Here is a 19361-nt window from a genome sequence, read left to right as displayed (position 1 = left end):
GTCACTGAGCATTCAACCTGGTAGAAAAGATCCTGAAATTACTCATAAAAGCCTGAACTTTGACCTCACGCTCAGTCTTTCAAACCTGTGACAAATCACTGCAAACGAACTGTCCCAGTATTTTAACCTGCACTGTACAGTACATCTGCTTGAGCAACTGCATGCGTGTGACCACATGTGTGTAAGTGCTGCATGAGGGATTAGCCTCAGTGTGTGTCCACCAGTGATTAGCCTGGTCAGTGGGCCTGTTGTGTATTCACTCAGGCCATTAGCATATTAATGCAGCCTCGCTCTTGATCTCCCTCCCGCCCTCTCTCTCTCCCGCTCAGCCTCTCCCTCTCTCTTTCTCTTTCTCCGTACATATTTCCAGACCGAGTTGTCGCTTCCTGCAGCTTCAATCTATAAATCTTATCAATTTACGCCACTCGTGCTGTGAAGCAGCGAGCAAACTCGCCACAGAGATTTCAAGGTGCTTGCTCTTCTTTTCCCTCCAAAAACTGTCCTCTTGTCCTTCTCTCCCTCCCTCTCTCCGTCAGATCCCTGCCTTCTTTTTTCATCCCACTCCCCAGCTTGCTCCCTCTCTCCCTCCACCTCATTCAAATCCTTTACTTTCACTCATTTTCCCTCTTCTTTCTCCAAGCCTGGCCCCTCGAACTTTGTCAAACAGAGGGAAACACACAGAAGCAAACTCACAGGGGCAAACACAGAGGAGGAGACTACACACACACACACACACACACACACACACACACACACACATATGCGCACACAGAGTAACACACACAAACTCCCTCCCCTCATTCATTCTACTTTTCTGTCACTCTCACCCCTTCCAGTGCAAATTTAGCAGGACCCTCTCTAGACTCTGGTGCTGAAGTGCGAACCGGACACATTCAACTGTACTTAACGCGGTGAGAGCTATTCAGTCTTTTCTGCTCCACAGACAGACTCTTACCTCCTTTCCAAAATGGGACCCTCCTGATCTGCACTGCCAGGCATCTCCAAGCATTTAGACTTTGCACCTGTGCGGAAAGAAAAATACATATTAGTGAAACCAAATGTCACCAGCAGCCAACTGGCATTGATTTAATCACATCTCCGAGAAAGTTTGCATTATTTAGCAATTGTGCACATTATTTGCGTTTTGTAAATGGCCAGATTAATTCAAGATGAAGTTCTTTCTCTTTACTATTCCTTTGGCTGCTTTCCACCTGCTGCCTCTGTTTGGTGCCAGTGCTTTTCAAATCAGTGATGATATTAATTATTCACCAGCTTCTCTTCACTGCACACCTAGATTGACTGAAATATTTACAATTTAAGAGCTTGTCATTTGTCACAAGTGAAACCTTTGAGCAGTTTTCTAAATAATGCTCCCGTGGGGGGGAAAAAGTTAAGCTGACCTCCAAAAAATGTCAAGAGAGGTTCTTACGGGCTTTACATTTACATAAACACACACTCTGCTCCTTTCTCTATTTGTCTTTCAGTGTCTTTCACTCGTCCACCCGCAAAGCCGCCGGGTTAGAGCCCATTAAAGGTGGTTTCTCCCTCGCTGATTTTCAGAGGTCAGGGGCGTGATGTCCATCCACAACTCCTGGTTTCACAAAAGCACATGCAAGAATTGCGTTTGGACAATCAGCTCCGGACCTCCATCCTTTTCTTGGTCATCCGTAAGTGTGCACACTTGGACACTCGGGTGCATAGCCTACTTAAAGTAGGCTTCAGTCCACTAAGGCCAGAGACTGATTGGTGTTGGTCCACCCAAAAAATCTTTTCTCCACTTGTTGAGCTTTACTTTCATAATGGAGGATGAACAAAAAAAACTAAAAGGATTGTGAGCCCATCACACAGGAATGAGCGGGAAGGCGAAGAGAAAAAAAAAAGAAGAGAAAAGAAACAGAAAGCTTTAACTCATGCTTGTCCTCTGTGCCGGTGACACCATGATGAACGAAGGGGTCACCACCCGGGGGCAGGCCCGTCCAAAGGGAGCCAGCGATGTGACCTTGTACAAAAGAAGAAGTGAATCCCCCAACGGTCACACGGATCAAAGAAGACAAAAGCCTGAGATGATAACTCAGCACAGCAGTGGAGCACATTATTATCAGACACATGAGCAGAAGCAGTAGTAAATTTCACAGAGTTCGATGCAGGCGGGTGGACGTGGGAGGGCCTGCAAACGAAAAACTAAAGCTCTGACCCGCTCTAATCTGATTTGCCGTACGCAACATTTTCTCTTTATCTGATTCGCTCCGTGAGGCGTTTTCTCTTTCTGTGGGACCCCATCTTTATCCAAATGATGTGGTCTTTGGTGAGGCCTGGTCTATTCATGGGAACCCCATGTGCTGTGTGCCCACCATTGAGGTGCAGAGTAGCATGGCCACAAAGGATGGCAGCGTTTCAGAAGGTCCTCTCCTTACAGTTGAAGTCTCTGTTCAGGATAAAGTTTGTGGTTAAACCACAAAACCAGAAAATCCAACAAATGTAGTAAAATTATAAAAAAGTGAAAAAAAGGTGTTAATTATGGTCTAAACTGCTGAAATAAAGAGGAAGAGAGTTTTATATTGCAATATTTAACTTAAAAACATTTGATGTTGGTCTTGTTTGTAAAGTAAATGATTTGTGTCACGAATTAACATCAGACTGAGCGCCTGAAACTTTTTCCATGAAACTGACTTTGCAATAAAGTTTATCGTCCTTGACCTGCATTTGAAATATTTGTCCTACACTTTTAAATAAAATACTGTGCTTCAAATCTCCATGAAGTGCTGGTATTAAAACAGGCCTGAAGGCCCAAACTTTGCTCTTCAGCTCCTGTTAGCACACAGGCTACTTACAGGTGTAAATTTAAAACAGTTTAAATCTGCTGTAAGAAAAAAAGGGAACGAAACAGCAAAAAACCCAAATAAACAAAGAAGGAAAAATACAAAAACTCAACAACAAAACGCACACAAAATCAAGAAGACAACAGTGCAGTAGCACCCAGTGTTTGAACCCTTCGTGGCCTAAAATCTGGATGACCAATTACAGCAAAAAGCATATGATGAAGTCCCTCACAGCCACAGAGCGTTCATCCTTACATGTGCGATGGACATCTCCGCCAGTCAGTCTTCCTCCCTCGGCTCTGGGCCGAATTTCAGCGGCATCGCTGTCGACGTCTGACCGCACTTGTCCCACTTCTCCATCTTTCACTCTCTCTGCCTCTGCCTCCTCTGATCCGGCGTCCTTCTTCCTCTCCTTCTTCAACCCTTTCTGTCCGGCCCTCCCTCCGCTTTTACATTTCCTTCGCCCCTGTCTTTCTCAATTTCCCCGCCCTCTCTCTCTCTCTTTCTGTTTCTCTCATTCTCTGTCTCTCGCTCTCTCCCTCTCCTCATTTCATGCAGCGCTGGGGTTACCTAAGAGACTGGGCCTCAATGGAGAAAATCTCCTTTGGTACAATGAAATGGGTGAGAGGCAGAGAGGAGGGGAGGGGAGAGAAATGAAGGGTCTGGGGGGACTGGGTAGAATGAGGGGGTGCTGGACACAGGAGGGGAGGGAGAGTTGGGGGTGTGAGAGTAGAGGGACAGTGGGATGCAGATCTATGCAGGGATGTAAGGGGGATACGAAATCCCAAAAACTGAATAAGTGGCTTTGCTTGATTTCGCCTCAATGGTCAGTGCTTTGCTGGTTGCCTGTGATGCCCCCCCCCCCTCACCTGCTCTCCACTCAGCCTAGTTTGTCTAACCACAAAAAAAACAAAACAAACTACACTCATTTGAAAAGTTTGAAGCTAAATTTCCACCAAAAAACATTAAAAATGAACCTAACATGATATAATGCTTTTTTTTAAAGGGAAATTAAAGTTTGACCTCACTTAAATATATATATATATTTTTGCAAATCCACCATTGCCACAGATGAATACCATTTTGATAACCATGAGATTGGAGACCTCGGTGTCAGTAGTCTCCGTTTTGTTTGTTTATTTGTGTCTTTGCTGGGATCAGAGCTCTCTTTACAAAGAGTGTGTTTCAGCAGCATAAACTCTCTGTTCTCCAGCACAGTGCAGGCCCCATTCAGCACGAGTAATTACACTGTTCCTCTTACATCTATTCAGTGTCTCTCTCCAAGAGATGTTCCTCCCCAAAATAAAAGAAGTCACAACACATGCAACCTTGTTTAGAGGTTAGTTACTGATTAGCACAGAAACTGTTGCAGTTCATTTTCCCGGTGCACCTTATTGAGCTCTTCAGCGATTCTTTTCAGTTTGTCGCTTGTCTCTGGGTTGGCAAACAGATCCCCTGCTGCTCAGCTCTGTGTCTTTACAACTCTCCCCGAGCCCCTTTTCTCATCGAAGGATGTGAGAAAACAATGGGGCTAATAAAAGAAGCAGAGATAATTACAGCACGGCAAAGAAGTTTGCGCTCCTACGCCCCAAAACCATAAATACCGCCGGTGTAAAATCGGATATGTGGGTGACTTTAGGATGTCTTTTTACACGCTTTTCTGTGCCAACAGCGGAAACTTATTCTTATTCTCATGTATGTCCTGTGTGCATGCCAGGGTGAATCTGGGATCTCTGTGTTAATGACTCTATCAGGCCCTGATACCCAGAGGCCCCTGCTGAGGGAAAGGATCCAAAGGGATTGGGGTGTTAGAATGTGGCACAGAGGGTGGCAGAGTTGGGTTGGGGCGCGCTGTGTGTGTGTGTGTGTGTGTGTGTGTGTGTGTGTGTGTGTGTGTGTGTGTGCGAGAGAGAGTGAGTGTGTGTGTGTGTGAGTGAGTGTGTCTGAGGATGTGTATGTGTTTCAGACATGGGAGGGAGGGGAGGAAGGGGGTGCGGGCAGATTGTCCATGGTACTCACCCCTCCGGGCGGGGCTGAATGAAGTTATTTCCAGGCCCCTGTCCATCTGTTACCGTGGCAGCAGTGGTGACCAAGGTGTTGCCATGGCGAGGTGGACACAAAAAGGCGTGGCGTGGGAACGAGTCCAGGGGTCAGGAGTAAGGGTCAGGAGGTCAAGGGTCACAGCCAGCTGGACAGCACACAAGAGGAGGCCAGGGTGAGAAAAGAAGGAGCGAAGGTTTGATTTTCGTTTTCTTTTTCATCCTTTCTTCTCTCATTTTTTTTCACTCTAGAAGGAGACATCCGAAGAGTGGACACCAGTGGACATTAACATTGAACTGGGGTGGTGAGATAAAAAGGTGGAGGCGGAGGGGTGGGGGGTCGCTGTGGATGAAGGGAGTGAGAGGGGCTGTGGGGTTCACAGAGTAGGGCTCCCACAGCGTCCAGGCTCTGGGAGGCAGCGCTGCATTCGGCCTTACTGGTGTCTAATCGCACATTGCATTTGACAGGCAATTGACTCTGGTCAATGTACACGCAAATGCGACTATTGAGAGGATGTGGCCGGCTGCATGTGAGTGCGTGTCTGTCTGTGTGGCCGCAGTCTGCACTTTACCCGGATAAGTGATACCTCAAAAAAGACAAAAGGCCCTTTGGACAACATTTCATTCCTTTCGTTTTAGGCCTCAAAACTGCTCGCAGACAATGAGACAAACTGAAGGGAGGTAATGAATCAAACTTTCACTCAGCATGGGAAAACCATTTTCTACATGTTTTTCCCATCTCATATCATTACCTAGAACTTTTCTTTCATGCACAAATTGCTGCCCATGTACTGCAGCGAGCGGCCAGCAGCACCTTTAAAAGTTAAAAAAATGGATTAAAGCTTATCAAAATCGAATGAGGAGGCTTCTTTGCAGTGAAGGACTATCTGTTAAAGACTGTTTGCACAGTTGGAGCCTCATTTTACTGGCATCAACTGTGAGAAAGTAAATATGTGTGTGAGAGAATAATACTGAAGGAAGGCATACATGAAAAGCACAACCTGAGACCAGAGAATTTGGTTTGTTAGCAAATGTCATGTGTTTCTAATAAAATCTGCTCAGTCAGAAGTTTTTGTATTTCCTTTGGTAATGTTCAAATATGAGCTTGTGTTGGCGGAAAACTCAAAATTTAAAATGTAAAATGAAAGTGCTGAAGATAATTTGACCTTCAGTTGTTCATAGACACTGCACACAGTTCACCTTTAACTTCACCCCATGATTTTCTTTCTGTAACAGGCAGGTATCCAAATATCCGACTCAGTAAAATGTCATGAAGTTGTTTCTAACTTGGCAGCTCACTCTGTCCAGGCAGCTCCCTCACCTGCACCAAATGCCGTACTTCAACAGTCAGAAAACTTTTCAGCTGGAGCCTCTCCTGCTGCCTGCATGACAGAAAGGACAATACTTTGATGATGTCTGACGTTCACGTGTGAAAATACCTTAAACAATATATTTTTCCCCATTTTCTCATTAAAAAGATTTTAAAATGAAAGGCTGGAGTGTGAAAAATATCAAAGTTCAATGTTTGATTTCATAGATTAAAGTCACAGTTAACACATTTTAAGTAACACCTAAAAACACCCTTGTGAGACTGAGGCCTTTATCATAGTATTTATTACTATTTATCTTGTAAAAGTGAGACTGTATCACAACAAAAGGTGTCTGATAATAAAGCTGGTAATGATGAAATGAGAGCTACACCAAGAGGGATACACTAATACTGTTATTAAAACTGAATCATGTTCATAACCAGGGACAAATAAGGCATTAGACTGGTTTTAGTGCAGACACGAAGCAAAAAGGTTTGCATGTGTTGAGATGCTTTTGCAGTTGCAGCTCTTTCAAAAACACACTGTTACTCCCCTGGCCTTCAACCCAGTGTGAGATGTCTGTGATCTTATGTTACTTTTATGAACTCGTTTATTGTTTAGCTTCTACAAATAAAACATTGTACTAGCTAACTAGCTAACTAATCAGCTGTTCTTGCAAAATATACCCACTCACATACCTGCCAGACTGAAAGATGTGAACATACAGTCTACAGGTCAGAACTGGCCCACCAAAGGCTCCAGTCTGGTTCACTCGATGGGTCACACAAGTCATTAAAAACTCCAATTTTTCAATAAAATGCACTGCTATTCCTGGCGTTCGTGTTGCTAACATGATTAACACAGGAGCAGTATCTTTACTGCTCCACATGAAGATGTAAAAACTGTTTAGTTTAGATTACACATATTCTACATGTCATGTGAAGGTGTGTGTGACACTCTTAGCTCAAAATTATTGAAGCAGACTGTAGAAAACCTGAGGTCCAAGTTGGAATTGCTCTTTCTTTTTCTTTTTTTCCTTAGAATTCCCAGTTTGTAAATTCATGAAACATGGTATTTTCAGGATGTATCTGTAATTTTTATAGGTCATTGTGAAGTGTTTTAAATAGATGGGCCTACGTGAGGTCAAATTGGACTACATGAACTGGACTCTCATAAGCTTTCAACTATGGCAGCAGCAAAGAGCGAGAGATTGAAATGTCCATCTGCCCCGTAGCGAACGAAATCGACGGCCAACCTCGAGCCGCATCAGTGGATAACACATTATGACAACGTGGATAAGAAGACGCTTACAATGCAATTACACACACAAGAACACACACACAGACACACAAATACATAGAATAAACACATAGGGCCCCTTTAGACTTTAATAGTTGCCGGGATGAAAGGAGTGCGGGATCCATACTCCTCTGCAGCCCACATTAATAGGATTAGGAGCAGGCTCGGGAGGACGTGGCAGGCCAAGTCCACTGCTCCGTTTGACACCTTTTGTCCACAAGCCCTGAGACGCAGATCACAGCAATAGGATGAGAGACAAAAGCTTTTGAACATTGTGTTGTAGCTACAAAAATGTCCTGATGGGAGAACGCTGAGCCTCGAGGTCCACAGCAGATAAAACGAACAGACGGCGATTTTGACAACTCAATCAATTTTCAAAATGGAGAAAACACGTTTTCACAATTTAAATCCATACAATGCCTTCACCGGCAAAGGCCTGATTCTGATAGTGATGTTTATACATTATTAAGTATTGGAAAGTTTCTGAGATGTGAGTTCTTTACTTAAAAGTGAGAGCAGATCCTTTGGTAGGAACATGTACTTCTCTTGTCTTGTGGCTTCTACTCCATTGTGTATGGAGTAGAAGCCAACCAAACCAACCAAACCATTAGAAGAACCACTTCCTGTGCACCACAGGAAATACATCATATACTGGATCACAATGACAGCATGCATGATACCTAGTATACAGTATAAAATAGTAAATTCTGTCATAAATGTGTAATTTCAGGTTTGAAGTTTTTCTCTCTCACATAATACATAGTTGTGTTTAAAAGCTCATTAAAAACACAGAATTTAATTTTTGGATATTTTGGCATGTATGGTCTGAGTTCATCATTCTCCTTAAATGTTTGCTTTAAAAATTCAGGAGTGATGAGTAAATATCCTGCAGCAGACCACAGGTGGAAGCTGGGGCAGTGACTGTCACAGTCCTGGTGACTCAGGGTTTGTGTGTTTTTGAGTTTGGGTACTATTTCTTGGTTTTGTATCAGGTTCGGTTTTTGTGCTTGTGTTACTTTCTTGCTCTTGGTGATTATCTTCTACTTCACTGTCCAGTGTTTTCTTGTTTGTTGTGAGTCTTGTCTGTGTTTCATTCCCCCAGTCACAGTTTCAAGCTCATGTGTGTTGTCTGCGTCTACCTATTTGTCATGCTTCTTGTTTCATTTTGATAGTCCTTGTCCAGTGTGCTTTTGCTTCCTCTTTGTCTCGTTGTGTCAGATTTGTCCCAGTTGTGTTCCCATCTGTTCCCCATCCTCTGTTTGTTGTTATGTTTTCCATTTTTGCTGTGCGTTCCTGGTAAGCTTCATGTTCTCAAGCTACATCATGTAATGTCAAGTCTCATCTAGTTGTTAGTAGTCAAGTGCAAGATTTTTTGTTCTCGTTCATCTTTTGTTTGTTTCTATCATCAGTCATTTACTTAGTTTTAATTTTCCAGCAATAAAGCTGCTGCCTTTAGCTAAGCTTTCTGTCTCCGAGTGCTGCGTTTGGGTCCTACCCTAGCCTGCCACACAGCTTAACATGACACTGACATGTCTGATGGTTAAATTTTGCTATTTAAATTATAAAGGTGTGATCTGTATATGAGGCGAGGAAAGAGGTATACTGTGTAGTCACCATATGGTTTTGCTCCATTTATAGTTGCATGCCCAGGGGAGTAAATATGTGCAGATAGACTCAGCCACAGTCTCAGAATCAACCTTAATGTGTTAAAAAGCTCCACAGTGAGTGGAGCAACATAAATACACAGTGTTCAGTTAGGGAAGGACAGCAGATATTGGTGTGAATGTGCTGGTCGGTGGAGAGATGGCACGTTCTTGTGTGCTTTCACATCCATTTTAGGTTTTCTGTTTTCCTAAACTTGCTGCAGGTCTCTGTTAATCCAGTGGCAAACTGGTGACCTGTCCAGGGTTTACACCACCGTTTACCCAGCGTCAGCTCGTCTAACCAAGTCCAACCATGACCCTGGTTGGATAAATGGATGGGCACAATGGTTACATGATTGTAACGCAATGTTTCATGTTTATCAATATGAAAAAAGTCACTATTTGTCATATCACAAATTCAATAAAGGAATGCAAGCACATTGACTGTGAGAGTACATTGAAGTTTAAGAAAGAATGCAATGGTGCCATCAACCCTTAAATATGAATGCAGATCTCTGGTGGATCTTCCTCCAGTGCAGGGGTAAGCAACTCCAGGCCTCAAGTACTGGTGTCCTGCAGGTTTTAGATGTGTCCTTGATCAAACACAGCTGAGTCAAATTGCTAAATTACCTCCTCAACATGTCTTAAAGTTCTCCAGAGGCCTGGTAATGAACTAATCATTTGATTCAGGTGTGTTGACCCAGGGTGAGATCTAAAACCTGCAGGACACCGGCCCTCGAGGCCTGGAGTTGCCCCCCTGCTCTAGTGTCTAGTGCCTTTACAGGATTTATCAACTTATTTTGAAATGTTTTGTTTTAATTTCTCTCATATTGATATTCAGGTCGTTGTGTTGCACTGAGAGCAGGCAGCAGCTCGTCCTCGGTTTGAGCGATTATTGACATTCCCGGCGATCTCCTCACATCCCGTGCCACAGCGAGGTGACACAGAGATTCTCTGTCCTCTCTCCTGCCACTGCGCTCTGGGAGAGCGACCAAAAGCAGTTTTACAACCAAGAGCTGCTGACGCTCACTTCCTGCCAAGAATAAGAAAGAGGAGGTTCAAAGTCATCTGAGGCACACATACCAACAGACATGCAATGACGCACACGTACAAACTTGTTTCATGTGTTTATAGTTTAGTGATGGATGTGTTCATGCTACACGACCTCTTCATTCTTGTTTTTCCTACAGCCTAAACTTCCATAATTCCTACAATAAATGTTTGGAGAAATTTCACTGAAGTACAGGTGGATGAAACAAGTCCATGCCTGCTCTTTGGTCCTATAGAAGCGAGTCCCGAGTCTTCAAAAGCCCATCAGTCACAGGGACACATTCATTGATTAAGGAATAAATCATTTATAATGAGTAGAGTAGGTTAAAAACAGCAGCAGTGATGTCTCTAACCTATGGCTAAAGTCCTAAAACCAGTTTGCCAATCATTCCAATCCATCTGCTGGATGGATGTGCAAAGTGTGAAAGTTGCAGAAAGTCATTAATATTCAGTTATTTTAAAAAATAAAATACATTGTTATACCTTATATGGTGATACCAGTGCCTTTAAATATCCATTGGGATCTGTATTCAATTCATTTAACTTTGAATTCTGCATGATAAATTCAAGTGTTTGTTTCATTAGTGGTGTTTAATGCTTCTATGACCAAAACTAAACACGTTTTCAGAGTGACTTTCCTGTTCTGATTTGTTGCTGGCTGTGGAGTTCCTCTCTGCTGACTTGGAGCGCTGTTGTCAGCATAAATGTTTCACACTACATTTCTTCTTTGTAAAAAGTAAATTAAAACACAGGAACAAATGTTTCTGTTACAAAACCCAAGTTTTTGAGCTTATTCAACCTTTACTTCCACTTTTTAAGAAGAAAGGCTGAAGTTTTCCTCTCCTTTGAGTCTTTGTATTGATCAAAGCTTAACAAGTCTGAGACCTAATGAACAGTCAGAGAAATAAAAACTAATTTTGCGCAGATACAAAGAAAGTAACTCTACTGTCCTGATTCTGGTCGAGGCAAAAGGTAAATTTACTATCATTATCTTAAATATATTTTTAAACACCAGAGTCAGTCCTCTCAGATGTCTCTGTCTGTTTGGACTGGCTGTTAGACTGAGTTAATAAAGACTTTATCTTACCCACAGAGACTGCTGTGGTTGCTGGGAGAGTTACGATGCACCTGCAAACATTTGTCTGTCTCTGGTAGGTTACATAAGAGTCACTGCCTGTGGTGTCAAGTTCCAGCTTCAGTTTTAAAATGTAATGTCAAAATCACAAGACATACATACAGGTCAGCACTGACCCCAGCATCCATATCAGAGACACAAAGGAGGGGAAGGAATATCTGAACTGAACAACTGTCTGCTGCACGTGGCTCACACCATACATCTCTTCCCCTCTACAACAACAGCATCCTACAGCACTGCAGAATAAAAGACTCAAAGATGGAATAAAACTTTCATCAGTAAAAAATTCAAAAGATCTAAACCTAAACATCCCTGTTAAATATCAAGGAAATTATTTTCAAATTGATCCTTGTCGTGTTGGCCACATACATGATTTCATATGTCAGTAGCAAAAGTCATTTATTATCAGGGTGGACACCTTAAAATCTAGACACAGTCTGTAAGTTACCATCACGTGGATGGTTAGCTTTTGGACTTTTCAGAGATTCATTTATCGTTTTTAGTGTAAAAGTTTGTTGTGGACACAGAGTATCACATCATGTAGCAACATGTTTGCACCACAGAGCTAAAGTTTCTTTTTTGTGTGTGTGAAACAGTAAATGTGAATAAATCTGATCATCTTTTGAATGCATTCTGAGGCTTTGCTTTCTTTAAAAGCTTAAACTTATAATTTAATGTCTAATAGATTTTAAGGTATGCGTTGTGTGTGGTAAGGCTCAGTTCTTGACATCCTCACTCTTTTTTCCCTCAGCATTGAAAGAGGCTGATGAATCAATAAAAAAAAAAAAAAAGAGTAGCAGAAATGTCTGAATAAGAGCCAGCAGCCAGAAATGATTACAATGGAAGAGCTTCAGAGAAAGGAAAGCCTTCATGTCATGAAGTCATGTCTTCTAAAAAAAAAGAAAGAGTGTGTGTGTGTCTGTGTGTGAGAAAGCATGAAAAAAAAGCGCGGTGCATGTGATTATCGGACAACGGCCGGACAGAGGCCACACAGGGCAGGCCGCAGACGGACGCAGAGAAAGGGACATTTACCTTGAACTCCACTTGTCCCGTCTCTGGGGCGGGGTCAGGTATTGTAGCCGGGCCTGACAGGGTCAGGAGGGGACAAGAGAGGGAGACAAGGGGAGGTGGGTGGGGAGCAGGGACACAGGCTGGCCCCGGGGTCGTGGGGGCTACCCTCATGGGGGGCCAGCGAGGGGGAGGAGGGTAGGTATTGGCAGATTTTCGAGGGGTGCAGATGCTCAATATGCAGATGTCTAATCGAATTGTGCTGCGATGAATTGGTTCTCCCTCCTGATTTGCATCAGGACAATCCCCAGCAGCAGCTCAGGGGTCAGCGGAGTTCCCCTGGACAAAATGAGCAGCCGGCTGCAGACGCCCCTGAGAACGTGTGAACTTGAAGTAGACTTTACTCAGTGACAAGGATATTGATTGATTCAAAGGTCTGTCTGTCTGGGAGTGCGTCTGACATCTGTCTTTCCCGTGTTTCTCCAACTATGAAAAAAACATTTATTGTTTTTTAGTGTTTGAACTGCACTTTGGATTTGACTAAAATAGCCCTAAAACTAATAACAGTACTACGAGTGTGTGAGTACAACCAGAGAGAAGAGAATCTATCTCTATCTATGTAGCTATCTACAAACACAATGTAATTGGTAATATTTTTGTTCCAGAAAATGTATAAAATTGTGGAATGGAAGTATTTAGCTGCTGTACTGATTAAGATGTTTATCAGCACATAAACTCATCAGATTGATGCAAATCAATAGGAAAAAACAAAGCAACAAAATAACTGTTCAAAGGCACAAAAAACTACATCTGTGCTCTTCTAGTAAGAAAACATGAATGTCTGTGTTTGATTGAGATAGTTTTCCAACTTATACGGAATCATGTTAACTTAAATAATTTACTTTCCCCAGTTTTAAATCTAAATATATCAGCAAATATAGATGAATATCTACTTATTATTTTACTGGATCATTATTCTCACAACAAGAAGACTGAAGCTACCTTTCCTCTGATAGGTATAACTCCCCTAGAATAAAACACAACAAAACAATAAAAGACTAATTTCAGTGCCACACTGAATGTTTTCCTTAAAAAACATAAACCCTCTGAAAAGCCAGAGGTGTGGAAACACACTGACAGCCTGTTTCCTCTGTTGGGACTTTCGCTGTGGCAGAGATGTCGGATTTGTGTTGCCCTCTGGTGGTAACATGGAAAAACACACACTGAGCCTGAGGATTCATTTAAATGAAAATTGTTGGGTGGCATGTGTTTGTTACAGGTTTCATTCACTCTCACACATTTAGTGTGTTTCTGTTCATGACATCTATTTTCATCAGCTGATTATGCATCATATTAGAACAAGATGAAATTTGAAAAATATAATTGGGAAGTCAAAGAGTAAAAGAGAAGTATCAGAAATCCACATAGCAAGTTTAACATTTCAGTTAAAATAATATAAAACCAGACTGCACTTACACATTAGAAAACAGTGACTCCAAAAGTCCAATAGTCAAAATTACAGGGCTTAAAATAAGTCTAAAATCTAAAAAAGTCAGTAGATGTCATTGTTCAATACAAACAAATGAATAATGTTTTAAAAATGTAGTAAAACTGGAATAAAGCTAGAGGCAGCTGATGGAAACATCTCCACACTCAACATTCACCTGTGAATAACTCGTTACGGGTGAACACAGACTCTCTGGCTATTTACAGTTTTCTTCTTCAAAGATGAAGGTGGGAAGTATATCAGAATATTGTGTTTGTGATCAGAATCAGAAAGGGTTTTATTGCCAAATGTTGAGCAGGTTTACAACATTAGGAAATTGCTGCGGTGCTTCAGTGCAAACATACTGTCATAAATTACGCTAAAAATGATGTGTGAGCTGTGATAACGTAACCCCCACCAAAAAACACATAAAATGTAACAGTTTGACAAATTAACTATGAAAGTTGTTTAACAAATCAAATCAAATCAAATCAAATCAAATCACTTTTATTGTCACATCACATGTGCAGGCACACTGGCACAGCACATGCGAGTGAAATTCTTGTGTGCGAGCCCCACAAGCAACAGAGATGTGCAAACACAACAACACAAACGAGCAAAATACAAGAATGGCTAATCTGAAACAAATAAATATATGTACAATATATAATAGTGTATGCATTTCTGGATGTGTGTATACTAAATATTTTCCTACGTGTACACAGTTGGTATCTCAGCATGCATTAATTATTGGTATGCAGGCTGGAGTGTCCGTTTGCCTTGTTGTGAGGAGCTGTAAAGGCAGAAACACAGTGTTAGTGAAGACACTCCTCTTTGTCCTCTGTAAAGATACTGATGATACTCACTTTAAAATTACTAAAGTATTTGATTTGCTTGAAAATTCTGAGACCCTGGTGACAATATTAAAAACAATATTAATCAAAAATGATTATTATCATAAACAACGATGAGACCTCATGGTAACACTTGGTAATGTGGCCTGTGACTGAGGGATTAAGTCCCCTCTAATTATACCTAATTCTATTAACTTACAAACACCTGAAGGTAAGTACAGTAGAATATGGGGGTAAAACTAACTAACTAAATAATATAGGTATATAGGTAAATTTAAATCATGCGTAAGTAATTTTAAATAATGCAACACATCCACTTTAACAGGAAAGGAAACACAAATTATACTGAAAATAATTTTAAGTACAACATAAGTCATTTTAAGTAGTGCCTAATGATAATACTGGGGAAATGCAAAAAATATTTTCCCATCTTCCATCATAAGTACTCTGTTGTTAGTTTACTTAGTTCTTGTAGACTGTTTTAGACACAGTTCTAAAATAATTAAACACAACTGTCTCCTACTGTTCTTTGTTTTTGTCAATTCGACTCTGAAAGTGATGATGATGAAAATAAGAAAAGCCAGAACAACAATGATGAGGATAATAATGTTTGGATGTGAAGGAATGGTGCACAATCTACTGCTGTGGCCAGTGCTGCTACATCCATTAAAATAGGTGTTAAATTAAGGATTTTAGTGTTCCTGATATTTAAACTCACTTACACACAAACACACAGTGCACATGAAATGTCTAAAATGTGATCATATCTGCAAATTTAACACAACAACCCAGGAGTAACAGAAACGTCTTCATTTTGTTGTGGAAAAGTGTGGCGTTGAAGATAAGAGTCTCGAATGTAGGACTGCTTCCTGGTTTTATGAAATATGGTAGGTGAAGCATGTTTACCTGAATAAAGACTCATTTCTAAACAATTCAAACTATCACAGTCATGATTACACAATATCACATAATGACTTCATTCTTTATCTTGTTCTTATTCAAAGTATCATTAATCCTTGCACAGAATTATTATAAACTTTATGATCCCATATATCTTTGGTGGCTGTACATGTGTTTTTAATTCATCAGCTTCCTCCGCAACTTTTTTATTTCATTATAATTTTATTGGTTGGTAGAAACACAGCCCCCTGTTATTCTCTTGTGCACTTCTTCTTTATATACATACCAGAGCCTTATTGTCTTACCTTTTTCCACAATGTCACCATTTGCTTGCACGGTATCACATGACCTACCCCCATAATCTCCACCTCTTCACTGCAGACTTGGAAAAATGCCCATCTGGCTAACCAAGCAGCACATTCAACCAGAATAACTAGAATAAGGCAGGTATTTACTTGTTTTCTTCAGAATGTGCTCAAGATAATTTTATTTCCTGTTTATGACACTTATCTGCAGGTTTAACAAAGAAGATCTCTAGTCACTTTTCTGGCTGCATTCCTGGGCATTTGTGTTTCATACTTGTTCATCCTCATGACTTTCCATGCAGTCAAACTCCCTCATCACTACTGTAGTCCAATCATTTTCTCACTGCATTTGGTGAGCCAATCAGCCTCTGTTCTGTGTGGTTTCAATGTAAGGTTTCTTCTGTCACCGTTACACCTTTCAGACTGTCATCTCATGTGATCCTCCGCATCTCCACTTCATCACGGTCACTTAAACAGCCTTATCAAAGCCTCCCCCTTCTTCATCTTCACTACCACCAGTGTGTAGACTCAAGGGAATCCTGTCCTGATTTCTTTCATTGTAGGGAATCTATGTTGCTTCTATGTTGTTTCAATAGAGTCTAATTGACTAATTGCTTATTCCTCAAATTCTTTTTTCTCCTTAAGTCATACTCAGTTCTTTCATCCCTATTGAACTGCAATTAATAATTCTGTTGCAAAACTTAGTTTTTCATCTCTTCCTTTTCTTTTTCCACCACAGACACCATACCTCAGCAAATAAACGTCAGCGAGTGACAGCTACGCAGACAACACCATCAGTTTTAAAATATGTACAGCAATATTTAGAAAATTCAGATCAACTAGATCTATATGTGTTTACTCAATTATTTTTAAAACAATTAATCTTTCGTTCTCGTTCTTTCGGTCACTACCCACAGCTCGTGACCATAGGTGAGGGTAGGGAGGTAGATCAACTGGTAAATTGAGAGCTTCACTTTTACGCTCAGCTCTCTCTTCACCACAACAGACCGGTACAGCGTCCGCATCACTGCAGCCGCTGCACCAATCCATCGATCTCTCGCTCCCTTCTCCCATCACTCATGAACATGACCCCGAGATATTTGAACTCCTCCACTTGGGGCAGGAACTCGTCCCTGACCTGGATTGGTCAGGTCTGGGTTTCTCTGTTTGGGCTGCTGCCCCCGCAACCCAGCCCCGGATAAGCGGAAGAAAATGAATGAATGGATGGACGGATAATCTTTCGTTGCTAACTATTGTGTGTGCAAACAACCTGGAAAAAGTTCAAATCAAAGCAAGCGGGAACAAATGTTGGAAGGTCGCTAAGCTAACATATCTCAAAAATAAGATATAAGATAACTCTTTATTGTCATTGCACAGTCATACCTAGTACAATAGTACAACAAAAACTGTCCTATGTTGGCACTATGTACAACACAACACAACACAACCAACACAACACAATGGATAACTTACCTTAAAGTAGCAACAAGAGGTATGAGCAAAAGAGTGACTTAATAAATAAAAAGAAAAGGACTGTGTGTATGTTTTTCGCACATTATTATTATTATTATTATTATTATTATTATTATTATTATTATTATTATTATTGTTGCCCCCCCCCCCCCCCAAAAAAAAGTCCAGGGAATGGAGGGAGGAGGGGGGCAATAACGATAACATTAATTAGAGCTACCATTTGCAGAACATTGAATATTGAACATTTAATATATTCAATATATATATTTAATTTGAACTGCATTCATAATCAAGTCAAAGTCAAAGTCAACTTTATTGTCAATTCTGCCACATGTACAGGACATACAGAGAATAGAAACTTCGTTACTCTCAATCCCTAGATAAAATAGAAAATGAACATTTAAATATAAGAGTGATTAAAAATGCAAGTAAAATATTTTAAAGTAAAAAAAATTAAATAATATAATACAATTTTACATATAACAAGAAAGCTATACAATATACAATATAAGGGTAAATGACATTGAGTGCAAACCAGGCAGAGTAGTGCAAATAGGCAAATAGTGCAAATGGAGATTTGGTAATGTACGGTATGAGATAGTGTAACACAAAGTCTTATGAGGTAATGGCAGTCCAATGCTCCACAAAGTGACTGGTAACTGGTGCAGGCCAGTGAGTGAGTCAGAGAGTGTGTGTGTGTGAGTGTGTGTGACAGAGTTCAGTGAGACCGTGGAGGAGAGAGGGGAGAGGGGGCAGAATCGGGAGGGAGTTAAGCTTCCTGACAGCCTGATGGATGAAGCTGTCCTTCAGCCTGCTGGTCCTGGCCTGGAGACTCCGCAGTCTCCTCCCTGACGGCAGCAGCTTGAAGAAGCTTTGCATTGGGTGCGTGGGATCAGCCGCTATGCAAAGGGCTTTTTTAGTGAGACGGGTGCTGTAAATGTCCTGGAGGGAGGGGAGAGAGACACCAATGATCCTCTCTGCCGCTCTCACTATGCGTTGGAGGGTTCTATGACAGGACGCATTGCAGGCTCCAAACCACACAGTGATGCAGCTCGACAGGATGCTCTCGATGGTGCCTCTGTAGAAAGTGTGCATGATGGGGGCTGGTGCTCCTGCTCTTCTTAGTTTGCGGAGAAAGAAGAGACGCTGCTGTGATTTCTTGGCCAGTGCTGTGGTGTTGTACGTCCAGGAGAGATCCTCTGTGATGTGCACACCCAAGAACTTGGTGCTGCTCACTCTCTCCACAGACGCTCCGTCAATGGTCAGAGGAGCATGTTGGGTGTGCATTCTCCTGAAGTCCACAACAATCTCCTTTGTCTTCTCCACATTCAGAGAGAGATTGTTGTCAGCACACCACGTGGCCAGGCGTCTCACCTCACTTCTGTAGTCGGTCTCATCCCTGTTGCTAATGAGACCCACCACCGTTGTGTCGTCCGCAAACTTGATGAAGAGGTTGGAGCTGTATGATGGAGTGCAGTCATGGGTCAGCAGAGTGAAGAGGAGGGGGCTCAGCACACATCCCTGCGGGGCCCCCGTGTTTAAAATGATGGTGCTGGATGTGTTACTGCCGACCCGTACTGTTTGAGGTCTTCCGGTGAGGAAATCCAACAGCCAGTTGCACAGTGAGGTGTTGAGCCCCAGCTGGACCAGTTTTTGAGTGAGCTGTTGGGGGATTATAGTGTTGAATGCTGAACTGAAATCTATGAACAGCATTCGAACATATGAGTCTTTTTTGTCCAGGTGTGTGAGTGCTGAGTGGAGTGCAGTGGAGATGGCATCATCGGTTGAGCGGTTGGGCCGATACGCAAACTGGAAGGGATCCAGGGAGGGGGGCAGGACAGTCTTGATGTGTTGCATGACTAGTCGTTCGAAGCACTTCATCAGGATGGGAGTAAGTGCAACAGGACGGTAGTCATTAAAGCAGGAGGGAGATGACTTTTTTGGAACCGGAATGATTGTGGTGGCTTTAAAACATGTGGGGACGACAGCCTGGATGAGTGATATGTTGAAGATGTCTGTGAAGACATCAGTGAGTTCCAC

The 19361-nt window shown here is 41.8% G+C and overlaps 2 protein-coding genes across 2 annotated transcripts in view; one reads left to right on the top strand and one right to left on the bottom strand.

Moving 5' to 3' along the window:
• rxrba (retinoid x receptor, beta a) overlaps positions 1-3281 on the bottom strand; it is a 32859-nt gene extending 29578 nt beyond the window's left edge. The window contains exons 1-2 of the transcript XR_014909310.1: positions 3075-3281; positions 956-1022 (exon numbers count right to left, since the gene is read on the bottom strand). The gene's annotated coding sequence lies outside the window, so the exon portion shown is untranslated. The remainder of the gene's footprint in view (positions 1-955; positions 1023-3074) is intronic.
• Positions 1-19361, top strand: part of LOC146643209 (uncharacterized) — a 239886-nt gene that overhangs the window by 205290 nt on the left and 15235 nt on the right. The gene's annotated exons all lie outside the window — the stretch shown is intronic.

The sequence above is a fragment of the Rhamphochromis longiceps genome, linkage group LG22 (assembly GCF_057381845.1).
Source record: "Rhamphochromis longiceps isolate RC_006_pf linkage group LG22, R_longiceps_female_GT1.1, whole genome shotgun sequence".
Taxonomy (NCBI): Eukaryota; Metazoa; Chordata; class Actinopteri; order Cichliformes; family Cichlidae; genus Rhamphochromis; species Rhamphochromis longiceps.
This window is presented reverse-complemented; position numbering and strand designations above follow the sequence as displayed.